Below are 19,564 nucleotides of genomic sequence, written 5' to 3' on the forward strand. Positions count from 1 at the left end.
CCTCTCACCAAGAACTTCACTTATACCCTAAATTCCAAATGTCCAACCCACATCCATGCCAGAACTCGAGGTTTCCCTACACATGATTGGGTATGGAAAGGGGTGTATTGTCACAACACTCTCATCCTGTCCTTTTCACTCAATGTCTTATTGTCCATTTATTCTGTATATCTACTTCCATCCCAAGAAATATGAATCCGAGCCACTATCATAATGTTGATTTCCTTCAGCCCGGTTATGTTGCAAATTCTGTGTCACATTTATTCGACAGTGCCGCATCCAAAGGAAGTGTCCTTTTACTCAATGAAGAAATAGTTTCTTCTATAGACTCTTGGCAGGCACACTGGACCCATGAAGGACACGCGTCTTACACTTTCACCATTTTTCATTTAATATTATTTTCTGAACTTATTTCTCATTTCATTAACCCCAAACGTTCCCTGCAGAGCAGAGAACCTTGCTTCTACGGAAAACAAATATAGGCATTATTAATCACTTATAATGCTTTCCGTTATACACCTTCCCATTGCTGCTTTTATCCATGCGCACCACAAGTTATTATTATTATTTTTCTTAGCATACGTTAATAAACTGCACATTAGTCCTTTATTTTTTTTTGTTTGTCAAGAAGCATTTGCGGCCTAATTCAGTGCTTTAGTATGCGCTTGTGCAGTAGCATTTTCCCTCGTGTTAAGCACTTTTCTGCATTAGTTTCCTTCACATTGTTAATATGTGTTATTGAGGGTTACATTTGAGCAGGTTTTCTTTCGCGAAAACGCTGCTCCATCAAACCTTATTGGCATTCATTGATCAATCCGATGTCCATTGTGGTAGTTTTGTTCTGATGGCTCTCCCAAATAGCAAGGTGGCAGGACTCTCACCAGTTGTGGAGAGAGGAGTTTTTCAATAGGCTTGAAGGGCTTCACATATGGCTTGGTTCTATCAATTTCCTCATCAATGCTCACTGAATTACACTCTTGAGGGTGTCCATTAATCATTCAACAACACCATTGGCTTTAGGCCAGAGAGGTGTACTCTTTTGATGCTTAACATTAAGTTGAACCAGAAAGTCCTTGAATTCTTTACTATTGAAAGGCGGGCCATTATCAGAATAGCGGAGATGCCACATGCTGCAAAGATGTCATAAAGCCACTCGAGGAATTTGTCATGGGTTGTTGATAATACGTCTCCCAGCAAAAACAAATGTGAGTATTCATCAATGACTACCATGAGAGGATGTCCATTTCCCATAGGCCCAAAGTAATCAACTGTAATTCTTTCCCAAGGATGCACGGGAATGTCCGACATTGTCAATGGATGCTGCCTTACTATGGGGAAGAAACAGTTACCAAGGTGGCATGCTTTCAGCTCTTTTGCAACTCATTCATCTAGACAAGGGAACCATACTCGGTCTCTCAGGGCTCTTTTGGTGGCTACAATACCATGATGTCCTTCATGGGCTAGCTCAATTACTTGCTGTCTCAGGCTCTCAGGTATGACAATTCTCAAGCCTCTCAATTTGATACCCTCTCGGGTGAAGGATAGCTCATTCTATAAATGTTGGCATTTTTGGATTTCAACATCAGCAAAGGGTCAAACACTTTCTTACAACATTGTATTGTAATGAGGACTTTGAGGATAAGCATGTGTTAGTAGTAGCAATAATTTGTTCAATGCCCAGAGCTGCTCGCGGTTAAATCTCACAACGAAGTTGAAATGCTCTTCAGCCACTTTGGATTTAGAACTGTGGCAATGTAGCGGCGGCACTCATGAAAAGTGATCTGTGGGGTTTTGGTCTTTCCTTGGCTTCAGTACAATCACATAATCATACTCTTGCAGTAGAAACCCTGACCTCTCATTGGGACATCCTAGCTTTCGGGTTTCCAAAGATAGTGAGCAGCGTCTGGTGGTCTGTGACGATAGTTAAACATTCAGCTTATAAAAACACATGAAAATGTTTGAATGCCCACACCACAACCAGACTCTCCCTCTCTGGCTGAGAATAGGCATGTTCGTTTTTAGCAAGCTTCCACTGGCAAAGACCATGATCCATGAGGGGTCAGGGTTGTCATGTTTAATGGTTGCCATAAACTATTTGCTCTCTGATAAGTGTTAGGGGGATTATGGTGGCACTGTGAGCTAGCTGGTCTCTAGTCCAACATATCACTAGTATGACATTAACTTCATCTGTTGCCTGAAATGTTTCGGGTGATTCGTCAAGCGGCAGCTGAGAAAAAGAGGGTTTACTAAAATGCGTTTTCCCCCTGCAATTTCTGTTGGGATTTTTAACATGACTACAGCCCAAACTGTTGAACAGAAGGACACCAAATATGGTAGAAAGCTAGCTCTAGGTCCAGAAAGAGATCTTTTTATAATATGGTGTAAATCTGTTCTGTAATTTTGAGTTACTACAGAAAAAAGAAATAGGGATATCGAAAGATGCAATTCCTCCACGGACCCCAGCGATCTCAAAATCAGATCTGATTGGCTACCACCACTTCAACCAGGAAGTGGTGGCAGCCATCGTGAAAGAAAAACATGGAAATAAAAAATGGAAATCAGAAGTGAGCAGGGTAGGATTACCCTGATCCCCTGGGAAGTGGCTTCCCAAACCGTATTTTTTGCCTTGAATTCGCAGAGGATTTGCAAAACAAGCGTGGTTTCCTGTGCTTCTTTTTAAATTGGCCCACTAGGTTGGCCAGGTCCTGTGGGTATTTTAAAAACAATTTGGGGGACACACGCGGCCTTCGCACCAGGATGCTTTTGGACCAAGTCACCACCATCCCTGGAACACGGCAGATATATGCAAAGGGAGGGGGTGCCATATTTCCCTCCTTCCTTAGCCGCTTTTGGCCTCAGGGGCCGCTATTCCCGGAGGCATGAAGGGACAGGTGCAGTGCTGCCCCCCTGTTAGGCCAATTTCATCCCTGGGTACCGCTACCTCCTGGGTCCTATATGTGCAGGGAGAGGGGCTGTACATCACCATCCCCGGGGCCTGGCCATGACTTAAATGGTAAGATGGCCACGAAGCCCTCCTCAACCGAGCCATTAACGACCCTGGGAACCCCATCCCTCAAGGCCGGCTCCAGCTATACACTTGGGTGCCCACCGTCAGGACATAGAAGTAACCTTTGTTTGCTGTCACTTGGCTGGAGCAAGAACAAACACTAAGGGGCATATTTATGGGAGGCTTGTGTCATATTTGCACCACACAATGTGGTACATGTGTGACGCAAATGTCTAAGTCAGATTTAGGAAGATACTTTGTGTTGCTCTGAGTGGCCTCATAAATCTGGAGTAGCGCGACACAGTAAAAATTGCTGCATTATGCTATTCTGCCCTGGGCGGCCATTCCATGAGCCTTGCGGTCGGTGTTCCCATGCAACTCCCATGGATTTTGATGAATTCTCATATTTACAAGGACATGAATATTTTTTGTGCAGGAAGCTGCCCCTTCCAGCACATAAACAATTCTTCCTACAACACAGGCACCCTTGCACCATGAAGCACAGGTGCCTGCGTTGGTGCTAGCCTGCCAAAACAGCGCCAGCACAGGGGAGAAGGACAGGCATGTGCCATGTTTGATAAATACGGAGCATTATTGCCCTATCCCTCTGGTGCAAGGCAGTGCAGCAGGGTGACATGCTGCACTTCCCTGGGCCACAAAAGTTATAAATATGTCCCTAAGTCCACTCCTAGCGGGCGGTAGCAGGAAAAATGCCCCAACCCACTGGGTGTGAGCTGTTCATTAAAGCAAGCAGTAAAACAGATGAAAAAATTGCTCCTGGCTGTAGGGAGAAGCATATTTAACTGCTCCCTATGGCCAGGAGCTGTACCGGCTACTGCTGGAGGTAGGAAAATGGCTGGTGCCGCGGGGGCAGGAAGATGGCTGATTGCCTATTCATAATGTAGCCAAGTTCCAGGAGGTGGGGGTCCCAAGGGGCTGAAATCAGCCCAGGAAGGGGGGGGCGCGCAGCCCCACTCCCCAATTATTTAGTAGAAAGGGCCCCCTCTCCTTTTAAAATAAGGCTGGTCTCCCTGCCCAAAATTGGCCTGGGGAGGGGAGGCCATGTGGCCACCCTCCCCAGGCAAAAACTGCTGAAAGGAATTGCACCCAATATCAGGAAACTAGATCTTGGTCCGCAAATTGTGTGTTTTGAAATTTGGGGTAAATCTGTTCAGTAGTTTTTGAGAAATTAAGGTTAAAAAATATTTGTATATCTGGATGGTTGGGTCCGCAAGAGGCTCGCAAGAGTCTTGTGAGAGCGCCAATTTAAAAATAGAGCATTCTGATTGGCCCAGGAAGCTTTTTTCACTTGGACCATCTCACTCCACTGGAATTAGACTCCTGTGGGATCGAGCACTCCGATTGGCTGCCAGCAACATGAGAAAAATGTTACTGGCAGCCATTACAGGAATTGGAGACTTTGTGCTCTATCCTGAACTTGTAAAATTAAAATGATATAAGGGGCAGGGTAGGTATAACCTGCCCCCCTTAGCCCCATGGAGGGACCTAGAGAGACACATCCTGGGGCCAAAATTGTTAAATAATATGCAGATTTTGTAGCGATTCCACGGGACTCCAGTGGGTTCACTGCAAAAAAATTTAATGTCTGCTGCCATTTGAAAATATACTTGCTGGGGCCTCAGTAGCGCCCCTACTTCCGAGCCGCTTTTGGACCTGGGGTCCCCATCTTCCTGAGCCCAATTAAATTTTTTAGGGGATGGTGGTGTGCTGCCCCACTCCCATGCCGTTTTTGGCCCTGAGACCCGATCCCCTGGGGCCTAATTCATTTATGAATGGGAGGGGGCATGAGGCTCCCCGAGCTTTATTTGGCCACAGGGACCCCATCCCCTGAGGCCCAATATAATGAATAAGGGGAGGGAGCCCCCCTCTCTGAGGTTTAAAAAGGCCCTGGGGACTCCATCACCCAGGGCCGCTACTTACCTTGAAAGCAAGGGGGACCCTCCCTGAGCTTTCATTGGCCCCGGAAACCAAATCTTCCAGGGCCAGCTAACTTGCTGGGTCCAGATATACCCACCCCCTGGACACAATAGTTACCCTGCCTGCACGAGCATGGGCAGGAAATCCTGTGTTTGCTCCTGGCTGTTGAGAGCATTTTTGAAACTTCTGCCAAATGGGAGCAAACACAAAGTTTGCTTCCAGTGGGCGACGGATTTAATTATGTTCCTGACAGGTGGAAGCAGATTTGTGTTGTGGGCAGAGAAACGGAATAAGAAATTGCTCACACAGGAGGGAGCAGCATATACAGGTTTCCCTTCTGGGTAGGAGCAATGCTGGCTCCCTCAGCATGCGGGGAGCCGGCTGGGGCCTCAGTGCCCTATGGATCCCTACTGCAGCCCCCAATTTGTTCTTTGTAGGTTCCCTGGGTCGGCACCCACCTATATTAAAGGAAGGTAACGGGCAATGGGGTCCTCTCGGCCTGAAAAGGCTCAGGGAGGAGGACCTTCCTGCTCCCTCCCCTCCTTAAGTGCATTGGACCCAGGGGGATTGGGTCCCCAGGGCCAAAATAGGCTTGGGGAGGGGGCCACGTGCCCCCACCCATAAAAAAATCTGGGGGATCGGGTGAGTAAAATAACGATGGATTAAATCCAGATCTGTGACGGGGGGTGAATGTTTTGCCAATGTGCAACATTCCGTCCATCATCTTGTGTGTTTTGCAGTTGACCCTATGTGGGAAGGGTATGCCCAGACGTGGGTCCCGTGCTCACTATGCCACTGGTGTAAAGCTATCCTGGCTGATGACGGCTGATAGACAGAAACTGGTCCTAGGATGCTTGATTCTGGTCCAGGGACATGGCTTGGCAGTTCGGGCTGGACTGTTCCCATGAGGCACAGGGTCAAGACTGATTTGCATATGGCCCTGTCTGAACTGGGGTGGCGAGGTTGTGGAAAATTAATACAGTTTGGTGAACATTATCTACGCCATCTTGCCTCTTTCCGATGCCACACTTTTCGTCATGCACATCCGCCATATTTTAGCCGTTACGATCAGAATCACCCTCACGAAAGACCCCCACGCACCGGTCATTCCCACTCTCACATGCCTTGCGCATAAGCAGCAGCCATTTTAACACCATGGCCTCCCTGCCCCTCGCTGATAGCCGGCGCGTCTCTCTCTCTCTCTCTCTCTCCTAACCTCGCAAGCATCCCCCGCACGCTGACAACCCCCGCTCTCTCATGCCTTGGATCATAAACCCCTCTTCAGTGCAGCTTCACCACAGAATCCCATCCTGTTCCCAGCGCGACACCTCCCCTCATTCCTTTCATGGTCTCAGATCCTTTTGATGCAAACCCCCTTTCCCTGTGTCCCCGTTTGTCTTCCTTGTTCCCAGGCCGCCACCTGGCCCTGCGGATACTGTTTATTACCCCGTACAGTAGGAAGCTTCCCCTCCCCATCAAAAGACCCTCGAGCTGATCAAAGCCCCCACCCTATGAGATCCGATCAACTCCACGCATTCCGTGAACCGGCGGAATGCCCTGCTGCGCGACAATCATCACCTGTTGTGACCGGGGTGGGGAATTCAACTGTAAATGTATGTGGGAACGGGCCTGAAGGGGAGATTCCGAGGAGGTTCTTTCAAATATCAAAGTGTTGCGAGAATGTGTTACGTACAATAAAGGTCATAAACCCTAGTATAAGAGGCCAGGCCTCAGAGATGTGGTTAGAGCACCTCGTGACGATACTTGCTGTCTGAATTGATGTGTTCTCCTCCGGAGAGAATAAAATCCTCGTTTCCTGCCTTCCAGTCTCCAGCGCCTGCTTCTTCATTGATTAATATTGGTGGGTCATAGAGGCGACACCGCCGGGCAACATAAAGGGGTCTTTGGTTACTGGTTGCCTTTGAACCCCTTTTAACAATTGGCGTCCCAAGCGTGGGGCCCATCAGCGACTCGTGGATCCAGTGGGAGAGGTCCTGACGACAGAGTGAACGACTGCAACGATCGGAAGGTACCCTGTCCGATAGACCCTCGTCTGACAGCCGATCATCCGAACTTCACTGGTTCCGAACAGACCTCTCTCGAGTGATCTGCGGTCCTGACTGGGAACCATCAGGAGTGCCACAAGGAGTACGAAGAGAAGAGGACGATCGGGCGCTGGATTCGGAAGACAAGAAACTGTCCATGCGGTCCGGGTAAGGTCGTGTAAACACGACGAATTGCGAAAGTGATTGATAATTGATGAGAAAATACTAGTATTACTTTTTGTTAATTTATTTGGAGATTCACTGTCTGCAAACGGAGAAACAACAGGCTCTCCCTTTATAAACAGTGAAGGATAGGTACGCATCCGTCGGACCTATCTTTCTCCCCCACTGAACAATTGCCCCTCCCCCATTGATTAACTGTTATAGATTGTTTTCTGGAGATTCTCTGTCTGCAAACAGGGAAGAATAGGTCCCCTCTTTGCAGATAGTGAAAGGGTAGGTGACGCGGACCTTTGCGAGCCTACTTATTCTCCCCATTGACCATATTGATTTTTTATTTTTGACCTAACATTGATTGCTCAAGATTGGTTCATGAGGTATTCACTGCCTGCAAACAACGTAGAATAGAAATATTCTGTCTAGTCTTTGCACGCAGTGATAAGATAGGTAGTGCTGACTATTATCCCCATTGTGATCCGTCATGCCTGTCTTCTCCCCACTGGTTAGTAGCCTGTTTAGCCCGGACCGCTTATTAGAGATGAACCATCCGGCTCCGCTGGAAGGCACCCCTAATAAGGACATGCTCATGAAGCATGGATTGATCGCTATAGCCTATAGCGAGCTGTGGCATAAATATACGAAAAAAGATCTTGACAAAATAGAAATGGTAGAAATAACCCTTCGTAGGAATGAAACAACACCTATTATGCTCGATAGTCTCGGTATGTGGCGCAAAGAAGCCACACGACGAAAGGAAAGCGATGAAGTTAGAAAGGGTGAAGAGACACGACGGACAAACCTCCAAACGTCTAGTAGGCAAAGGGAAGGGCCAGCGATGGCACAGTTCCGAGGAGTAGACATGAAAAGGGAACGGTGTAAAGGGATGTGCCGACAGGACAACCCCGGGACACAACGACCCGAAAGTAATCCCCCGACACTATGCACAGGACGAACAGATTTAAAACAAAACCAATGTGCTTTCTGTAGATGTCTCGGGCACTGGAAAACCCAATGCCCGACTCTACAGAGCATAGGTAAGAACGGAGGGTCGACAGAAAGAACAGGCCGACAGAAAGGGAAAAGGCGCGAGATAAAAACCAATCAGACTAGTGCAGACAGAACAGATAGAACCACCCCGTTTGATTATGCTCGATGGCACAGATTTCGTCAGACCAATTTTAACGACATGTTAGAGTTCTGGGACTGATTGCTCTCTGTTGCTCCCCCAATCTGAAAAACAAACACAATTACAGGCCAGTGTAAACAACCCCCGTTAGAGAAAGGACTCAAGGAAGCCAAGCATCTGTTATATAACTTAGGATTTAATTACGGTAAAGATAACACACAACCAACGGTAAATAGAATAACTAGTAGAACACTCTCTAAAGCAAACTGTACTAATAGGAGAAATACAAAACATATTACGCTCACTCCGGAAGTCCTCGAAATGTAACAGTTCGATGGTCCCGCCCACCCAAAACACATAGCACGTGTGGGGCGGGGCCTGCCAACAGCCATAGACCAAAAGAGATCGCCGGCGAGAAGGTACAGGAGCCTCCTCAAAGCAGGCAATGAAATGGTCTTCCCATACTACCCTTCCAGGGATGGCGTCCCCCGGGCCACGAGTAGGGAGGGGGCGGATGCAAATGACCCCCTCCCTCGTATCTCCTGGTCCGGCCATCACGAATTCCTCCATCGAACTGATGCAGGGTGGGCAGGGAGGGAGAGGCGACGCGGACGAGCCTCTCCCGCCTCCGCAGGTAGGAGGTTTCCCAGCCCTGGCCCGGCGCCGATGTCCTCCAGCCGGGCGACGGCCATATACCTGCGCAGCACAGAACTTACAATGTCCGACGCACATATATTTCCGCAGCACAGGACATACAATGTCCGACGGGCATACTTGCGCAGCACCGGACGTACAATGGTCCCCCAAGAGTCGGAATCAGGGGTGTAGGGTGGTCATCATGTGCACCCCTGATTCAAAGGGACGGCGTGGGATGCGCCGGGAGAGGGAGGCGGCACGGACGAGCCTCCCTCACCTCCCCAGATGAAGGCTCCACTGCTGCACCCTGGCGCCCCGAACCAAAATGTCCTGCTCCAACAGCATGATGTTCTGTCTTTGTCGCCACAAGAAGTTTCTTCCACTCCTGAAAGATACGACGGAGGGCGGCTGCCGCAGGGTCTCAAAATGGCGTCTGGGCCCTCGGAAGGCGGGTCTAGGCCGCTGGAAGTAACTTTGTCCGAAATTTCAACTCGGGCACTTGCCCACCTGGGCGCAAGCCCCCACCATCGACAAACATCCCCTCGACTTTGAAGATTCTACCAAAGTCCCAAGAGCCCTCAGCCCCTTCAGGCTTCCGGTGGGGAACAGCTGCATTGATCACTAATGAAATAACCACGGCACAGCAACAAGATGGCGGTGCTCTCGTGTCTGCATCAGCTTCCGTCTGAACCACCCAGGAACATTATGGGCTAACGAACTCGAGTAAGTTCCGGCTGAACATCAACATGACCCGGTAAGAAAGACTCTACCTCCCTCCCTCTCTTGATTGACGGTCCACACCACCAGCCCCTCTGTTAGCACAGGTTTTTTTGAACTGCCGAAAGGGACCCTGGTCCAACCGCCAATCGTCGGAGACATTTTTGCCCCTGATGCTACTTCCGGACTAAACCGGCCTCGCCCAAAATGGCGCCGGTATCAATAGGAAGTAACGGATGCCTCGTGGTGTTCCTTAGCTAATGAAACTAGATGTACTAAGATTTATATACGAACCTTTGCGCACTTGATGAAAAGGGGAGGAGGGTTCACTTGACGAACATTTGAAAGGGGTCCCGTAAAAATGTTGATTTCAATGAACGATTTATTTTGATATTTATTGTAACTGGTACATAACGTCGCTTATGATGCACACCCACGGTATACATCTAGGAAATGTGATTACAATGAGCTTGACTGTGTTTCCATTTATGAACTGAAATGCCCCTGATCCCTCATCACGCAATGAAACGTTTTTAGTTACTTGCAAATAATTAATTAGGCCTTTTTAACATGTTCTTGTGCCGCAAAATAACCCCCCTACTGTATGTGCTTCCATCGTCGACATGTCCGGCCAAAATATGATTGCACTCTCACATTTTACGTACTGAACGATTATGCAAATAAAGGTTTTCCAAACTATGAATAGGCACCACATACTTTTGTAAATGTGGGAATTGGTGGGAGGGCTTTTTCTGTGCGCAACCGTTCTGCTCCTTTTTTTAAGGTTATCTGAAAAATGGTTGTTCGGCCCTGGATTGATGATCGAATCAAAGGTATGATACGCTGCCTCCAAAATATGCGACTAAGCTCAGGAACTAACGTATGAAGAAGGACCTCGACTTCTGAGAATGGGTAAAGTAAAGCGGTGTGATTGATAGAATGTTATAAAGGTATGGTGGTCGAAGGTACTAAGGGACAGGGTTGACCGAAGAACTGATATGCCTTAGAACATCACAGCTTTGGGAATGATTTAAGGATCCCGATGGCCAGATACATCTACAAAACCAGGTACCTCGCGCTAGGCACCTCTGATTCCTCTTTTTAGCGTTTCCCTACACACGATCCATAATGCCACCCTCGAACCCCCCATGAACCACCTATCACACTGCCCGCCCCCTTGACTTCAGAAACCAAGACCCTAGGGATTATATCCCGAGGAGATAAGTATGAGTATGTGGTAAGTAAAGGACTTTCGTGCCCGTACATTTGATGTGCTCGAATGTTGTTCCCCCTCCCTTTTCCTCCTTTTTCCCTCTGCAGGTTACATTGGAGTCCCGATTAGGGTATCGTAAAGGATCTGGAGCCACGTCACGCCCGATGCATGAATACGGACTAACGCTGCAAGACGACACAACAAGACGCCCTACTCAATGCGCGACCTTTTTGTACCTGACCTAATGCTCTTCCGTCCCAAAACTGCATGCTTTCTACGTCCTAACACAGACCCGAAACGTCTAACGTTGGGTAACGCACTGAATAGCCCAAACAATACACGGTCATTCTCCATGTCACACGTGTACTATTTGGCCTATTGTTACTCTCTCTCTCTCTCTCTCTCTCTCTCTCTCTCTCTCTCTCTCTCTCTCTCTCTCTCTCTCTCTCTCTCTCTCTCTCTCTCTTTCACCCCTCCACACTTTCCCTCTTCCTAGCGACTGGCACCTAATTGGCGAACCTGGTGCACCTCCTGATTGGCCCCAAATACCACAAGTATTTGCACAAATTCGTCCTAAATAAAATTGTATCGATACCACGTTACTACCTCTCCTTTTCTGCTAAATATGGATGAAAATTAAATTGGCCAAAAAAAAAGGGACAGGTAAGACGACTAAGGTTCCCTAAATTTGACCCACAGTCAGGGAGCTATTTGTCAGTGGCTTCTATGATAAAAAAAAAAATGTCTGTGGTAATGCGACCTTCCCCATTCCAAATTGTCTCCATACCCCAAGCAGTAAGAAATGATCGAGACACCCCCGTCTTCCCAGAATGCCCCCAGTTTGGTATCAGCTGCCCTGAACGAGAATCTGAAAAACGCCCCTTGCTCCAATTCGCTGTGTTCCTAGTTGTTTTCCATAAGATCCCACCCACCCCAAGGATAAGTTTAATAATTATCGCAAGCCCCCCGAGTTTTTGTAGTAGCCAGGTTGCGAGAATCTATATAGAAAGTTAGAAAGATGTGTGCAAAGTTAAAATTAGATCGAAAACTGAAAGAACTTGTTGCAGTAAACCCTGTTGAAAATAGGATGTTTAGCTAAAAGATAGGACGCATTGATGTAATGGAGAGTCGTTTAGCCTATGTTCATCCCTCAGAAGGATGCCTATCAGACTATGGTGAATAGCACGTTGCATTTTTCCGTAAGATACAAAGCCCTGAAGACCGGCCTAGCCTTGCAAGACTCGTACTAGGGAAATGGGTCTCTACCAGAAGAACTGACATCTACTGTAATAGACGAATGCAATGAATAGGTACCAGACCTCGTACCACGACAAATGAATGTAATAACCAACAAAACGCCAAAGAATTAGCCACAAAGGGAAGTTGTAGGAAATCCAGCAAACCCATCATCAATTGTTTATACGTTGGCTGCAAATCTCAATGTAGCGGATGTTTACCCCAGTTGCTTGGTGTTGGGAGAGAAATAGGTTTATGTAATTACCTTCTTCTGCAAAATCTCTAAAGACTGTCTTTTCGAACTCATTTAAGGGTACCACTGTCGGAGGAGAAAGAGACCGGATGTGGGAGCACGCGGCCTGACTGCGGATCGTGGAACCTCAGCGACGGAGGCCAAGGCGAGACCACAGCAGTAAGGAGTCGCAGGATGAGGCACTGTTTCAGACAAAGCTAAGGAAAGGGCTGACCTGAAGCCCCTGCTCTATGATCGACGTGTGCCAAAAAGTCCCCGCTCTCTGTACCTGGTTATGGACCCGCCTGTCTCAAATTCTCCGTCCCCCTGATCTGTTCCCGACTTGGCCCTGCTCCATCCCCTCCTCCTCCGACCTACCATAAGGACTGTTCACACACACACCTTTCCACCTGAACTTCCAAGTTCCTCCAAATCCTACTGAGCTATCCAGAGAAGGGTATTCCCTGCGTCAAAAGGGAGGGAGCTCCGACTAAGTAGACCACGAACTATGTTAATCTCAGAACGGTGACCTAGAACTCCACCAAGGGTCGCCCCTAAAGAGAAGATGAATGAAGTATGTGGTTCTACCCGCTGCTGAACGCCTCGATGATGATGGAAGCAACAGGAAATACCCACCACAGAGACTCAAGAAACAAACAGACCCCACAACTCAAAGACAATTGCACTTTTCATCACAATCCTTTTTCTGCCTCCTAATAACTATGCTCTGGGTTACGGAAGAAAATGCACCTGCTCCAAAACCGTAACGCATTTCTCCTATGAGGTCTGGCGAAACAAAACAAAATGTACCCCTGCCCGCAGACCTCCAACGACTCAATCCACATGAACATTCCTGTTGACAGAACGAATTGTAATCCAGGTGCTTAACAGTGCCAACAGAAGACGACAAAGACACTGAGAACTCTGATTTTTATTTTTATTATATCTCATTTCTCTCCCAACCACCATTGGACTGACTATGCTCCCGCCGAGTACAAAAAGGACTTACTTATATGATAACTTACCAGTTCCTATTCCAAATGACTATAAGTATCTATGATCTGTACCCAACGCCCTCGCTACATAATTCTAGTCTGATATTGCAGTACTATGACTTTTTCTGCAAACAACTTAACGATGAACCCGCCTACTAGATGATGAGATTTTTCAATGTGATGTTTATAATGTGATGTTTATGTACAGTTCTTTTGCCTAAGTCCCCTCTCCCTTACTTATGACCGCTGCAATAGGTATAGATAGGAAATAGGCCAGCAAGATGTCTTGGAAATGTTAAAGGGAGGACTGTGGAAAATTAATACAGTTTGGTGAACATTATCTACGCCATCTTGCCTCTTTCCGATGCCACACTTTTCGTCATGCACATCCGCCATATTTTAGCCGTTACGATCAGAATCACCCTCACGAAAGACCCCCACGCACCGGTCATTCCCACTCTCACATGCCTTGCGCATAAGCAGCAGCCATTTTAACACCATGGCCTCCCTGCCCCTCGCTGATAGCCGGCGCGTCTCTCTCTCTCTCTCCTAACCTCGCAAGCATCCCCCGCACGCTGACAACCCCCGCTCTCTCATGCCTTGGATCATAAACCCCTCTTCAGTGCAGCTTCACCACAGAATCCCATCCTGTTCCCAGCGCGACACCTCCCCTCATTCCTTTCATGGTCTCAGATCCTTTTGATGCAAACCCCCTTTCCCTGTGTCCCCGTTTGTCTTCCTTGTTCCCAGGCCGCCACCTGGCCCTGCAGATACTGTTTATTACCCCGTACAGTAGGAAGCTTCCCCTCCCCATCAAAAGACCCTCGAGCTGATCAAAGCCCCCACCCTATGAGATCCGATCAACTCCACGCATTCCGTGAACCGGCGGAATGCCCTGCTGCGCGACAATCATCACCTGTTGTGACCGGGGTGGGGAATTCAACTGTAAATGTATGTGGGAACGGGCCTGAAGGGGAGATTCCGAGGAGGTTCTTTCAAATATCAAAGTGTTGCGAGAATGTGTTACGTACAATAAAGGTCATAAACCCTAGTATAAGAGGCCAGGCCTCAGAGATGTGGTTAGAGCACCTCGTGACGATACTTGCTGTCTGAATTGATGTGTTCTCCTCCGGAGAGAATAAAATCCTCGTTTCCTGCCTTCCAGTCTCCAGCGCCTGCTTCTTCATTGATTAATATTGGTGGGTCATAGAGGCGACACCGCCGGGCAACATAAAGGGGTCTTTGGTTACTGGTTGTCTTTGAACCCCTTTTAACAAGGTGAGCAAAATAACAATGATGAAACCCAGATCTGTGACTGGGGGTGAATGTTTTGCCAATGTGCAACATTCCGTCCATCATGTTGTGTGTTTTGCTGTTCCCCTGACCCTTAGAAGGCCTGAGCAGGGGTAGCCACGTGGCCCCTTTCCGTTTTATAAAAAAGGGCATTGCCCTGGAGGATGCAATTGAAAAGGACTTGAAAAGGCTTGGGGAGGGCCATGCGGCACATGCCATAAATTGTTAGCGGAGTGGGGTTTGCAAACCACTGGGGGTAGTTACCTACACTATGTAAACTATAAAATAAAGTAACACACTCATAGTATTATGTAATCAGTGTTGTAATTTGAGATCATCAGTGATATCATAGGACATGTCATGAGTGATGTAATATCTGCATGCTTAAGGGAGCCCAGATTTTTAGTGTGTTGTATCTCTCATCCTCATACCACCATATTGTTCTGCACAAGGACTCTAGACACCTCACGTCCTTCAGAACACCTCTGGGGGCTTACCTTTTTCTGAGAATGCCCTTTGGTTTAGCATCAACTGTGGCCTGTTTTCAGAGGGTTATGAAAGTTGTCCTTGGTGATATGCGTAACGTTCTGTTCTTTCAGGACGATTTTCTGATTTATGGAAAGAATGAAGTGGGACATGGTGCGACCTTGGTTGGTGTGTTAAAAAGGATGAAAGAGAAAGGGCTGACTGTAAAGAAACGAAAGTGTCGCATTGGTTTTTGATCTGTTACATATCTTGGACATGTCATCTCAGTGGAGGGAATTCAACCTAAAATGGAGCTTGCAGAGAGTATTGTGAAGGCTCCTTCTATTGTATATAAGGAACAAGTGAGGTCGTTCTTGGGACTCGCTGAGTTTTATTCTAAGTTTGTATCAGGGTATGCGAGTGTAGTTGAACCAATCAGAGCTTTACTCAAGAAAGGAGTGCATTTCGAGAGGTCTGTTGAGTGTCAGAAGGCTTTTGACAGCATTATTTGTGAAATTGGGAAAATGCCCACCTTGGGACATTTTGATGTCAACCGGAAAGCTATCTTAACCACTGACGCCAGTCTCAAGGGATTGGGAGCTGCACTTTCTCAGGTGGTGAAGGGTGAAGAGAGAGCGTTTGCTTTTGCATCCAGGGCGCTCAGAGATGCAGAAGCAAATTACTCCTGTATTGAAAGAGAGGCTTTAAGTGTGTTTTGGGCTGGGTGGCACTTTAAATTTTACCTTTGGGGTATTCCTTTCCTTGTCAGATCTGACCATAGCCCCCTGGTCCAAGTTTTCTCTTGTCACCACAATGAGCACATCACGCCCAAACTGAAACGCTGGAGTGAAGGACTCCAAGAATATCATTTTCGAGTGCAATATATTCCTGGTTCAAGTAACAAATCTGCTGATTGTCTTTCCTGACTCCCTTTAGAGCGTGTGCAGAATGATGTTGAAATTGAGAATATGAGGTGGGTGGCAGAGCCGGCTCAGTCCAATGAAGAATGGTTGGACAGCGTGAGAAAGGACAAAGTGTTTTGCTCCCTTAAGTTGTGGATAACCCAAGGATGGCCTGATTATAAGACCATTGATCATGAGATGATGTAATTTTGGTCTGGGAAAGATGATTTGTCGTTCTTTTGTGACAATCTTATGAGGCATGACAGGATAGTCCCTCCCGTTGACTTACGGGACAGGGTAATTATTGTTGCTCACAATGGTCATTTGAGAAGAAGTCTCACTAAAGCTTGTGTAAGAGAGAGATACTGGTGGGCAGGTATGGATCTCATGATAGAATGTGTAGTCAAAGATTGTGTGTCCTGTGCCACCAATGACAAGTCTCACGTCAATAACCATGTGCCTTTGTCTCCTGTGAAGGTTCCTGATGCTGTGTGGTCAAAGTTGGGTTTGGACATAATTGGTCCCTTCAAACTCATGCCCTCCTATGAGAGATTTGTCCTTTTATTAGTAGACTATACCTCCAAGTGGGTGGTGACAAAGTGTGTCGGTTGCCAATACTAAAACAGTAATTGATTTTCTCACAGACGTGTTTGTGTCTGAAGGTGTTCCGAAATTTATAGTCACGGACAATGAAGTACAATTTGTGTCCCAAGAAATGAGCATATTTCTTAAAGACTTTAACATAATTCACCAAAAGACAGCCTTGTATGCACCATAGGCTAATGGTTTAACTGAGAGAATGAATAGAGTAGTTAAAAGTTGTACTCAACGTGCACTTGAATGAAAGCTGTCGTTCAGCAGTGTCTTCAGAGATATATGGTGGGCTAACCTTCACTGCTCCCAATCTATTCATGCAGAGGTCTCTTTTTGAAGCATTAAGGGGAAGAAAAGCTTCCTCTAAATTGAATCCGGCATGGTTGCCTGTGTGTAGTAATGAAGGTATTTCTATTGAAACAAGACATCTTAGTCTTGCTGACTACCAACAGAAATACAAGTTAAGATATGATACAAAAATGTGTGTGAAAAGTAAGAACTGGTGTCTTGGTGACCAAGTTTTGGTGAAGAACCCCAGGCATACCAGTAACGGGACTTCAAGCTTCATAGGTCCTTATACCATTGTTGCCATTAGAAAGAATGTTGTGAAAGTTGACAATGGCAGCATGTGGAGTATGTCCAGGCTGGTGAAGTATACGGGCGGATCTCCAAATGTTTATGTTCCTTTTTCTTCTGATGGTTATGATTCTTTGCGTGAAAATACTCCTGACAGTGAAGCAGGCAGTTCTGCGGGTAGAAGCAGAAATCTGCCTACAAAGTTAAAAGATTATGTCTTATACTAACGTTATGTTTTTAGCTCTTTAGGTTAGCATAACTATTACCTTGCATTTGCTCTAGTTAATTTTGTGTGTTATGTTTTCATTTTATGTTCACTTTGTTTATTTTTTTCTACTTTTCTCTGTAAAGCAGATGTGTTGTAGTCTGAGATTTATAAAAACCCTGTCTATGTCATGGAATGTAGTGATGCATGGGAATGTCATGAATCACCCATTCTATTTCTGGGCGGCCCGCTGTGAAGTTGGTGTTTTTACTTCTGGAATAAACGTCTTCATCAACATCAACCAGTGTCATGAAGCTTTAATACGCGGCTTGCAGAACAAGCTGCCATTAAAAAATGGATGTTTGAAAACATCCCTGCAACGTGTGGCAGGCACCATGCAGTGCCTTTCACATGATGCAGGGATGTTTTAGGGGGGCACCATAATTGCCCCCCAGACTCCTCAGCAGATGGCCATGTCGGAAAGGTCGACGTAGAAAGGCGGTTGGGATATGCTGACGGCCTGAGCAGGCATTGCTTCCATTTAGGGGTCATGTGTCCGATCGAAAGGCCCAACAGGATCTCCGCTCCTTTTGGAAGCGGGATTTTTGCCCCAGGCAACAGCGTTCTGATCTGCCACATCGTAATGGGGAGGTTGGATTGCTGAGTCTGATTGGATCATCTCTACCACTCAGAGGTAGTATAGTTGTTGGGTACTGTATGACTTGATCAGATTTTTGTAAGTTAAAACAGCCTGGGTGTAGTAGCGAGGTATAAGACGAAAGAACATCCAAAAAGAATCCGATGAAGCAAATCTGAGTATTTGCTATTTTATTCAAATATGGGTATCCATAAAGGGAGCACACGACAGAGGTTGTTGATGCAGGAATCACCAACAGCAAACTGACGTGGAGGAACAGAATTCATAAGGAAATAGAATACATAAACACTCTAATAACAATGTACATGGTAAAGAACTAATTAGTTAAAGGCACAGTGTAATGGAATTACTAAACTGGGTGCTTGAGTCTGCAGTCCTCGGTGGTTTCCCAATCTCTCCTAGATGATGCTACTGCATTTGAGTCTGGATAACGGGAGCATGGGAGGTGTGAAACAAAAGATCCTCGTGGGACCCATCCTGTGCCATTTTCACTAATGATTAGTTCACAGATATGCAGAAATACCTAAACTAACATGCTGGTCAACTTAAAAAAACAGGGATAATTTGCACAGCCAGTGCCCCTGCTGTCTACAGAAAGTACAAAATAGTAATTTGGGCATACCAACTAACAGCAGTATGCGATAATGCAACTACATTGAGTTGCTATAGAAACAAGCATTCATTCATTCTCATTTAACTAAGTCTACAGAAACTAATATGAAACAACATGCTAATTTGGAGCTAGGCATCATTTATGTTGGAAGCCAGTGGAGAATGAGCATTATTTCTTGCCAGTGCCACTTAAAGACAAAGCCTTTTAGAGCCTTGTCGGGATGTTTATTTCATGTGCCTGTTCTTTGCGGTCCTGTTGCAGTTGGCCACGGTCATTTCTAATGAGAGTATATGCACAGCAGACTTATTGTTTGACAGGTGTTTGATATCCCATTGACCTAGAAGCATTATAGCATTGTGAAAGCTAATATTTCTCTTTCTCCTCATGGGCAATGTTCCCTGGTACAACACCAATATGAAGTATTAACATGGCATATTTTAGCACTCTGATGCAACCTAGCAGATTCTCTTGAGTAATGACTTCAGCTCAAAAAATGAATATTTATCATTTGGCGTCTTGTTTCAACTGCTTAGTGGTGTTCTTTGCTTATGAAGCCCTGCACAAATTAATCAAAGCTGTTTGGACTTGGTCCATCATGATTGGAGATCATAGGAGATTACCTTAGTCCACCAGCAGTGTTTGCATCTGGCAATGGAGCTGCACCTAGCGGTAAGGGGTGCGAACCATTGCACATGCAGCTTCCATAATCTGGACATTGTCAAAAGAACTCCTGTCAGCCATTTTATCTGTTGTTGTGCTGTAGAGCCATTGTTAGTGTGAAACAGTGACAGACAATCCAAAAAAGAACAAAAGTGATGAGAATGAGTGCCAGGCTCCGCGACCCAACCCCACTTTTCAAACATAGCCCTCAGTGCATGCAGACATATTTTGGTGTCCTTCAGCACTGCTTCAGAATGAAGAATTATATTTTTT

The 19,564-nt window shown here is 46.4% G+C and overlaps 1 protein-coding gene across 2 annotated transcripts in view; it reads left to right on the forward strand.

Moving 5' to 3' along the window:
- Positions 1 to 19,564, forward strand: part of CADPS2 (calcium dependent secretion activator 2) — a 2,357,592-nt gene that overhangs the window by 2,056,267 nt on the left and 281,761 nt on the right. The window lies entirely within an intron of this gene.

The sequence above is a fragment of the Lissotriton vulgaris genome, chromosome 1_1 (genome assembly GCF_964263255.1).
Source record: "Lissotriton vulgaris chromosome 1_1, aLisVul1.2, whole genome shotgun sequence".
Taxonomy (NCBI): Eukaryota; Metazoa; Chordata; class Amphibia; order Caudata; family Salamandridae; genus Lissotriton; species Lissotriton vulgaris.